Here is a 9,027-nt window from a genome sequence, read left to right as displayed (position 1 = left end):
AGCATATTTTGTTTTAAGCCTTAAGGAAAGGAAAAAGTACAGCAAAAACAATAAAACTCTGAAATATTTTTACTATTTAAAAACTATTTTTCTTTTTTTATTTAAAAACTGTTTTCTATTTGAATATTTAAAATGTAATTTATGTCATTTTAAAGCTAATTTTTTTGCATCACTACTATCAGTCCATTCACATGGGTCTTTGGATCCTTCAGAAATCATTCTAATATTCTGATTAATAATAATGATAATGATATTATTATTATTATTATTATGTTGAAAACAGCTGAGTATAATTTTTTAGGTTTCTCCAAAATAAAAAAATAAAAATGTAATTTAATTAAATATTTCAGATAAATGCTGATCTTTGGATCGTTCTATTCATCCTGAACATAATTTACTCAACTGTTTTAAATATTTATAATAATAATGTTTCTTGATATATTAGAATGACTTCTGAAGGATCATGTGACACTGAAGACTGTATGATGCTGAAAATTTTGCTTTGATCACAGGAATAAATTACATTTTAAAATATATTCAAATGGAAAGCATAATATTCATAATATTCCTGTTTTGCTGTACTTTGGATCAAATAAATGCAGGCTTGGTGAGCAGAAGAGACTTCTTTAAAAAACAAAAAAATCTTACTGTTCAAAAAACGCTTGACTGGTAGTGTATATTCATAACTCATAAACTCATAACAATCATGTAGGATATGTTATGAGAAAAAATATCCTACATTGCATTTAAAAATAAATTTCATTAAATGTAAAATAAATTCAAGTTTTATTCATGTTTAAAGGAATAGTTAACTTAAAAATGAACATTTGCTTGAAATTTAATCACCCTTATGCCATCCAAGATGTAAATGTATTTGTTTCTGCATCAGAACATATTTGGAGAATGGGTATATCTGCAGTGAATGGGTGCCGTCACATCACAATAATCCACAAGTACTCCACACCACTCTAGTCCATCAATTAACATCTTGTGAAGTGAAAAGATGCATGTTTGTAAGAAACAAGCTCAACATTAAAGTGTTTTAACGTTAAACCATTGCTTCTGTCCAAAATATGAGTCTGTAATTCATAATAAGCATCTGCTACAGTCTATACAGACATATAGAAAGTCTAGACATGTTATTTAAAACTGTTTTTGCTTGTCAACAGTGCTTGATCTGTGCATATTTCTCTCCTGATTCAGACGAAACAATATTTACACTGGAGAAAGTAATGTTTTGAATGGAGGACTCATATTTTTGAAGTGAAAAAAGTCCTAATTTTCAAGACATTGATTGATGGACTGTGGTGGTATGGATTATTGTGATGTTTTTATCAGCTGTTTGGACTCTTATTCTGACGGCACCCATTCACTGCAAAGGATACATTGGTGCGCAAGTGATGTAATGCAAAATTTCTCTGAATCTGCTCCGATGAAGATACAAACTCATCTACATGTACAATTGTTGTCCTGAGGGTGAGTACGTTTTCTATAAATGTTCATTTTTAGGAGAATTGTTCTTTTAAAACAACAGAAAACACAAGTTGCTATTGGAGTAAGAACCAACTTAACTAAGATTTTTTTTAAGTCTCTTCTCCTTACCAATCCTGCATTTATTTGATCCAAGTGCAGCAAAAACAGTAACATTCTGAATTATTTTTTTTACTATTTAAAATAACTGTTTTCTATTTGAATATATTTTAAAATGTAATTTATTCCTGTGATTTCAAAGCTGTATTTTCAGCATCATTACTCCAGTCACATGATCCTTCAGAAATAATTCTAATATTCTGATTTGCTGCTCAAAAAATATTTATTATTATTATTATTATGTTGAAAAAAGCTGAGCAGATTTTTTTTCAGGTTTCGTTGATTAACAGAAAGTTCAGAAGACCAGCATTTGTCTGAGATAGAAATCTTTTGTAACATTATAAATGTCTTTATCATCACTTTAGATCAATTTAAAGCATCCTTGCTAAATAAAAATATTAATTTATATAATTTCTTAAAAAAAAATATACTGACTTCAAGCTTATAATGTTACAAAAGCTTCTTTATTTCAGATTATTGCTGATCTTTGGATCTTTCTATTCATCAAAGAAGCCTGATAAAAAAGTATGGTTTTAAATATTGATGATAATAATAATAAAAAAGTTTCTTGAACAGCAAATCAGCATATCAGAATAATTTCTGAAGGATCATGTGACACTAAAGCCTGGAGTAATGATGCGGAAAATGTAGCTTTGATCACAGAAATAAATTACACTTTAAATAAATATTTAAATAGAAAGCAGTTATTTTAAGTAGTAAAAATATTTCACAGTATTTGATGTTTTTGATGTTTTTAGGATCAAATAAATGCAGGCTTGGTGAGCAGAAGAGAATTCTTAAAAAAAAAAAAAAAAGAAAAACATAAAATTCTTACTGTTCAAAAACTTTTGACTCATATTGTATAGAAAGTCTAGACATGTTGTTTGGAACTGTTTTGGACTTTTTGGTTTGTAAACAGTGCTTGATCTGTGCACATTTCTCTCCTGATTCAGACGAGACAACATTTTCCCTGGAGAAAACGATATGCATAAAGGACTCTCTTAGCTGAAAGCAGCAATCTTAACTGGACTGAAGTGGTGTGGATTATTTGTGGATTACTGTAATGTTTTTATCAGCTGTCTGGACTCTTACGGCACCCATTCACTGCAGAGGATCCATTGGTGAGATGGTGATGTAATGCTACATTTCTCCAAATATGTTCAGATGAAGAAATAAACTCATACATCTTGCATGCAGCCTAAGAGTGACAAGCAAATCTTCGTTTTTGTGTAAATTCTACATTAAAAACAAGTTGCCAATAGAGTAAGAAATATCAATTTAATTAAAGATAATTCCTAATTCGAGAATGTTTTACAGTGCACCAACCGAACAAACTGGACTCTGAACATCACACTGACTCGGTTCAATGCCAAAAGCTATGAAAGTGCTGTAAAACTGGACATCACTGAAATGAGATCTATCAAACCAACACAGCTCCTGTTAACCTAAGATGCCCTCTATGAAACAAACATAAATGCCATGGGAGCGAGATACTGCTGTTCACTATTGATGATATACTTCCCTGCGCAGAGTTAAAGCATCGTGTTGTGATAGATCTAAATCTTAACTTTTAGTCTGTTCGGACACCAAACTCTTCAGAAGATGTGGAATATACTCCACAAGTCTAATTAATGATATTTTATGGTACTTTCAAGGTGTTTTTCAGTCCTTTCTGAAACTCGAAAGCACCAGTTCCAATTTATTGCAAGCAAATAAGGAAAGGAGCAGCCAGCACATTATTTAAAATATCTCTTTTTTTGCTTCACAGAATAAAATAAGGGTGAGTAAAATGATGTTTTATGGTGAACTGTTTCTTTTAACTGTTCAGCAAAAAGAAACACTGATTCATTTTCACAACATTAGTCAAGAGGCAAAGAGAATCAAAAGCAATTTGCTTTTTTTTGGCTTTATATTTTAAGCTTGCTCATTTAAATGACAGCGAGCACTGTGAGAATGATAAATACGTGTTATTGATATAGCATGGGATACAAAGTGAAGCAGATGAATCATGCTGTTTGGCTCTATCGTTTCCTTTGCGATATCTCAGGGAGAAAAAGATTGGAATCTGGGATTCACACAAAGCTCTCTGCTGTCACAGCGCCTTCACTTTAAAAGACACTACCAGCTTTGAAGCTAACAAGTTTACACTGAAAACAGTATGTTGCAATAAAATTTCAGCGATAACAAAAGAAGGAATTTCACCCCTTTTATCTGCTACTGAAGTGAAGAACTCTTTAGGTCAGTTTCTGTATTTTATTTTTCTTCAAATAACTAATGTCAAAGCGGAAACAAACCTAGCAAGGGCAACTTTCAACATAGTAATATTCTTTGAAAAGTTGAACCTTGAAGGAGCTGAAGCACAATTACACATGCAGCTGTAAAGGTGAGTAATATTAGATTGACTGTAATAGCAGGATGTGTCAGATAGAAAAGAGTCCGACAATTAGATTTCTGATGTGTGGATTTTCAAAGCAACATAAAATAACCAGGTGTCTCAAAGGTTAAATTGCCGGTGCAATTGCAGGTCCATTGGTCACGAAAACCGGAAATTATTTGAGGTGTCAAGGGGAATGGTCTCATACATAATGGCAGCTCATGCTAAACACGAACAAACTCTATTGGCAAAGAGCGAAAACAATCGTACGCAATGGGCAGATGGCCACATAGATGTGCTAATTGGTTGCAAAAAAATGTACAGCTTTGAGAAATTACCATAGAATTGAAACAGGATGATTATCCACTGAACAAAACAGCTTCACAAAGCTGTAATTTATGGCAGACCTGACATTTGAAAACCTCTATATCTCAAAACCATCAAATAAACACAAATAGCCTGCTGCAAGTTGCACAAAATCTAGACATTCAGACAAAGTATTTCAATCGGTGTAGTTTTCAAACTATCTTAATAGCTTTACATCAAGAAAAACATGCTTTTAGTGAAAAACTTCATTGGCAACTGTTGCACATGGGTGCCATTAGTTTGTATTGCTTTGAATGCTTATATTACTGCCAAGGAATATGAACCCATTTTGCAGGCTAGCAGCACCCTATTGTGAAACATATACTCCACTGATGTTTCCATATACCAGAATTATAATGGCAATAACTCTATTATGGCATGTTTTGGAGTCATTTTGCAAAGTAGTTTTCACATTTTGAATAGAACACCTCCTGTGTGCATTTTAAGGTTTTCAAATACAAATACAAATTGTAGTTTGTTACGCAGGTGAAACAATATACTAGTTGTTTTGTGCAGACCAGTTGCATTTCCTTCGCGAGAGCCAGTGCTTTCTCAAAATATTGGATGAGAAAATTTGCAGTACAAAAATAAAACAGCACCAATATTACAAAATATAATATTAAAGAGTGTATAAATCACTTGTTTTTCTAAAGAAACACTGTCCAAGAGCAACACCAGAGTCTGCGACTCTCACTGAGCCCATTGAGTTTTAACTAGAGATGCACCGATCATTTGCCCAGGGACCGGAATTAGCCAATTTTTGCGTGATCGCCTCAGACCAGACAAATGAGCCCAACAGCACTCACAGAAAGTTATAGATGCATAGTGCGATAGAGAAAAAAATATTCATAATATAAGATGTAGGTAAGTAACATTGCATGACCAAGATGTTTCCCCGAATCAACACGATTGCAATGTAACACTGATTTTATACAATAGAAGTTTAATAAACAAGATGTTAAAATTAAGTCACTTACGTTTTTGAATGAACCGAGTGAGTCAATGATTCAGTAACCCATTCATAAAAACAGTCATTTGCCTCATTTCTGAATAAATCAGCTGTTTGAACGAATCGGACGAAAAAAATGACTAAATGACTCGCTCATTAAAGCAGTCATTTGCTGCCACCTACTGGTAGTTTGGTTTCATATTTAAAAGTATCATTGCATTTCCCCCAACATTACTTATTTGTGTGATCAAAAAATGACTTAAGACATTAATCTTATAAAATTATTCATGCATTTGCAATTTAACAGTTTAAATGCATTTACGGCACCTCAGCTTCATCAAACAGTCCGTAAATGTATCTAATGCCACTTCAGGTGAAGCTTCTGTGTTTTCTGCGTTGCAAAGTTGGAGTTTGTTGATACTGATTTCATATGAATGGTAACAACTCTACAGTTTCTTATTATTCTAACCGAATTAGTTGAAACAATGTAAGAATTGATGTGAAAGATAACACATTTAATAAGGTTAGGGAAAAAAATGACAATTTGTAAAAAGTAGGAAATTATATCCATTTTTATTTGTATATGCTGTCAAAAATGTGATGCGATCTGGGAAAACCTGAGAATGTTACACTGGGACGATTTCAGGAAATTTGAAAAATAGGTCCAATGTCAATTAAATTAGGTTTTCAATTAAATTATTTTTCTACAACATCTTGATATGACAAAAGATAATAGAAGCGCAACAGCAAACAACGCAGTCTGAAGTAGCTGCTCGCTTAACAATCATTAAACGATCTTCCTCATCTCAATCTGCTCAATCTTGGTGATGTTAGTGCCCTAAACAATGTTATAATGGACTATTTCACATCTAGAGATGAAGGATCGGATGATGAAGTTATTAAAGAGGAGTCCAGTGACAGTCTGTTATATGTACAGTGCGTGAACAGTTGTGCTGAGCTCGCTTTTCTAAATGTAAACAACAATACTGTACAAGGTACACTATTCGTTCTATCTAAATATACGGGGTTCAAAAGTTCAGACTATGATAAACAACAGAAAACTGTCCTCTTCAGGGTAACGTTAGTCTGTTTGTGTAATGATTCAATATAGCGCTGCTGACAGACAGCTCTCGTTAAATCTGTGAAGTGAAAGCCGTCTCACTTTAAACCACTGTAAAAATAAAGGCAGTTTTGGAAACCCATATTGAACCCATATGGTATCAAAGGTAAGGGCTTTCATATGGTATCAAACCGAAAAAACTTAAAATTTCACCATGTGTTGGGTTTTCCTAGATCGCATCACACAGTTCTTAGAAAGAAACTCACACTTAGATATAAACACTGTTACGTCATGATAAGACTTAAAATTGCATGAAAAATTGCACATTGTGTCTGTGACCAGTTTTTTTTTTTCCAAGCTTTGATGACAGATGCTCCGAAAAAAAAAAAAAAAAAAGTTAGAAGTTTACTATTAAAAAGAATAGCTTAAGTTCACATATATATTGTTTAAATTGTTACTGGCATGAATTGAGACATAAATTTACTGTACATTTGTCCAATGGCTTTGGAAGAACATAGGGGTGAGCAAATGAAGACAGAATTTATTTTTTTGGCCATGATTTACTCACTTGTAAGACTTTCTGTCTTTAGAGGAAACACAAAAGAAGATTTGTGAAAAGTACTGGAGCCTAAGTTCAATACTGCCACAGCGTTTTTTTGTCCACACAATGAAATTCAATATTTTTGGACCCCAATGTTCTTCAGAGTATCTTCTATTGTATTCTACAGAAGAAAGAAAGCCATACAGGTTTGGAACGACATGGGGGGCGAGTAACTGATGACAGAATTTTCATTTTCTTTGGGTGAGCTATCCCTTTAAGAATCAATTGTTGCAGAAAAATGAAGTCTTCTATTCACCTTTTTCCTGAGTAACCCATGAGCGCCGCCATGGTGGATTCTAACTTCCATTTGGGTGCTCTCATGCTCCATAGAAATCTATGTTAAAACATGGAAAAAAGATCGACTGAATTAATTAAACTGAAGCTTTTCGATATTACTAAATATAAAAATGTGCGCAGGGTTAAGCTGTGCTGTAGTTGGCCGCCACAGTAACAGCAAGCTTAAGGAATTCCTGTATTCCTTGTTTTGCGTACCAGCAAATCTCTAAGTGTCCAGCACTGTATGCTTCTCATAAACGATGACAAAAGAAAACGAGCACAGCTTGCAGCACTCCAGTTAAAGGGTCATGAAACCCCCCTGCTTTGATCCATTAATGTTTTTTTCAGTTATTGTACACAGCACAATGTAGATTTTAAACCCGGAAGATGAAAATAGAGCAAAAAAGCTCAAAATTAACCAGTTTTCTCCAACAATTAAAATTAATGGATGCTAACATTATCATATATGATGTGCAACACAAACACCTCTGTTCAAATCTCAGAAAAAGTAGTCTGAGGTTTTATGAACCTTTAAAATACTGCGTGTGAAATAATAAAAAAAAATGTGTGCTCTTATCATTTTGCAAACTAATTGGGAGCTTAAGGATGTGTGCGCTCATCTGTTTTCAATGCAGCCAACCGTGGGTGGCTTCCAGTTGTCTGTCCACTCATTAAACTATGACAGGTGAGTTACTGCAAAAAGACGGTCATCGCGACACTGTAAAGTGATGCAACTATGGCGCCATGTGCTTTTTAAAAATCATTTATTAGGTTTAACGTTATATTAAAGGTAAGGTAAAAACTTTACTTTGCTCTGCTTTAATTTGACTAGAAACACGGAAAGCGGAAATAAGCATCGTTTCAGTCAGTTGAGACTTTCGCGTTCAGGAAAAGGTGGATACTTAAACCACTGTTGTTATGACTGACATGGTGAAGTTGTTGAGAAGTGGTAGCATATTCTTGAAGGAAATTGCTCTCTCAAACAGTAGCCCCTCAATGTTTTTCCAATAATTCATCTGAGGAGGAGAGATCTCTTCTCTCGGTGCTTGAGACTCCTCTTCAGACAGCCGACAACATCTATGACCAATGGTGCAAGGGACTGTAGCCTCCCTATGGCCGTCCGCATGCTGCGTTGGTGATTATTTTTTTCCCTGAATCATTAGACCCCTACCAGTGAAGTCCATGCCCTGCTGGGACCAATGTGTCTTGATAAATTTGCCCTATTATGCTGATAAATTAGTCCATCTCCAGAGCGTTTGGGGGCTCTCTGCAGCTGTGACTGGGGGCAATGCTTCTGTCATTACACTCTTTTAAATGTCATTCTATTATCTTCCCTGAGCGCAGAAAAAAAAAAAAAAAAAAAAAAGACAAGAGGCAAAATTAAGATGAGAGTATGAAAGTGGATTCACTATTAGTTGTGGTGCGTTCACATTAAATCCAAATAGAAGTTTGTACACAGCAGCCCCAAAAAGTCAAACTTGAGCTAAATATTATTGTTATATGATTGAACCTGTATTCATTAGGAGGTGAATGATTTATTTAAAACTATATAGCTGCTCTTTTTAAAGCATGACTTTAATTCTATTTACTTTCTGCATTGTTCTCTTAGGATCTCCTCCCTTCTGGTGGACCCCTGTTCATTTTCTGTCTATATTTCCGTGTCCTTTTTCTTCCACGAATTTCTCTCCCTCAATTATACTATAACAGCACAAGGTTTCTGCAAAAACATCAGAAATTAGTTTAATTAATGTAATTACTGCATTTAAAAACACTGAAAATGATCAAAGAATAAAAAGGAGTTATCTTATTTA

The sequence above is a fragment of the Labeo rohita genome, chromosome 10 (genome assembly GCF_022985175.1).
Source record: "Labeo rohita strain BAU-BD-2019 chromosome 10, IGBB_LRoh.1.0, whole genome shotgun sequence".
NCBI lineage: Eukaryota > Metazoa > Chordata > Actinopteri > Cypriniformes > Cyprinidae > Labeo > Labeo rohita.
This window is presented reverse-complemented; position numbering follows the sequence as displayed.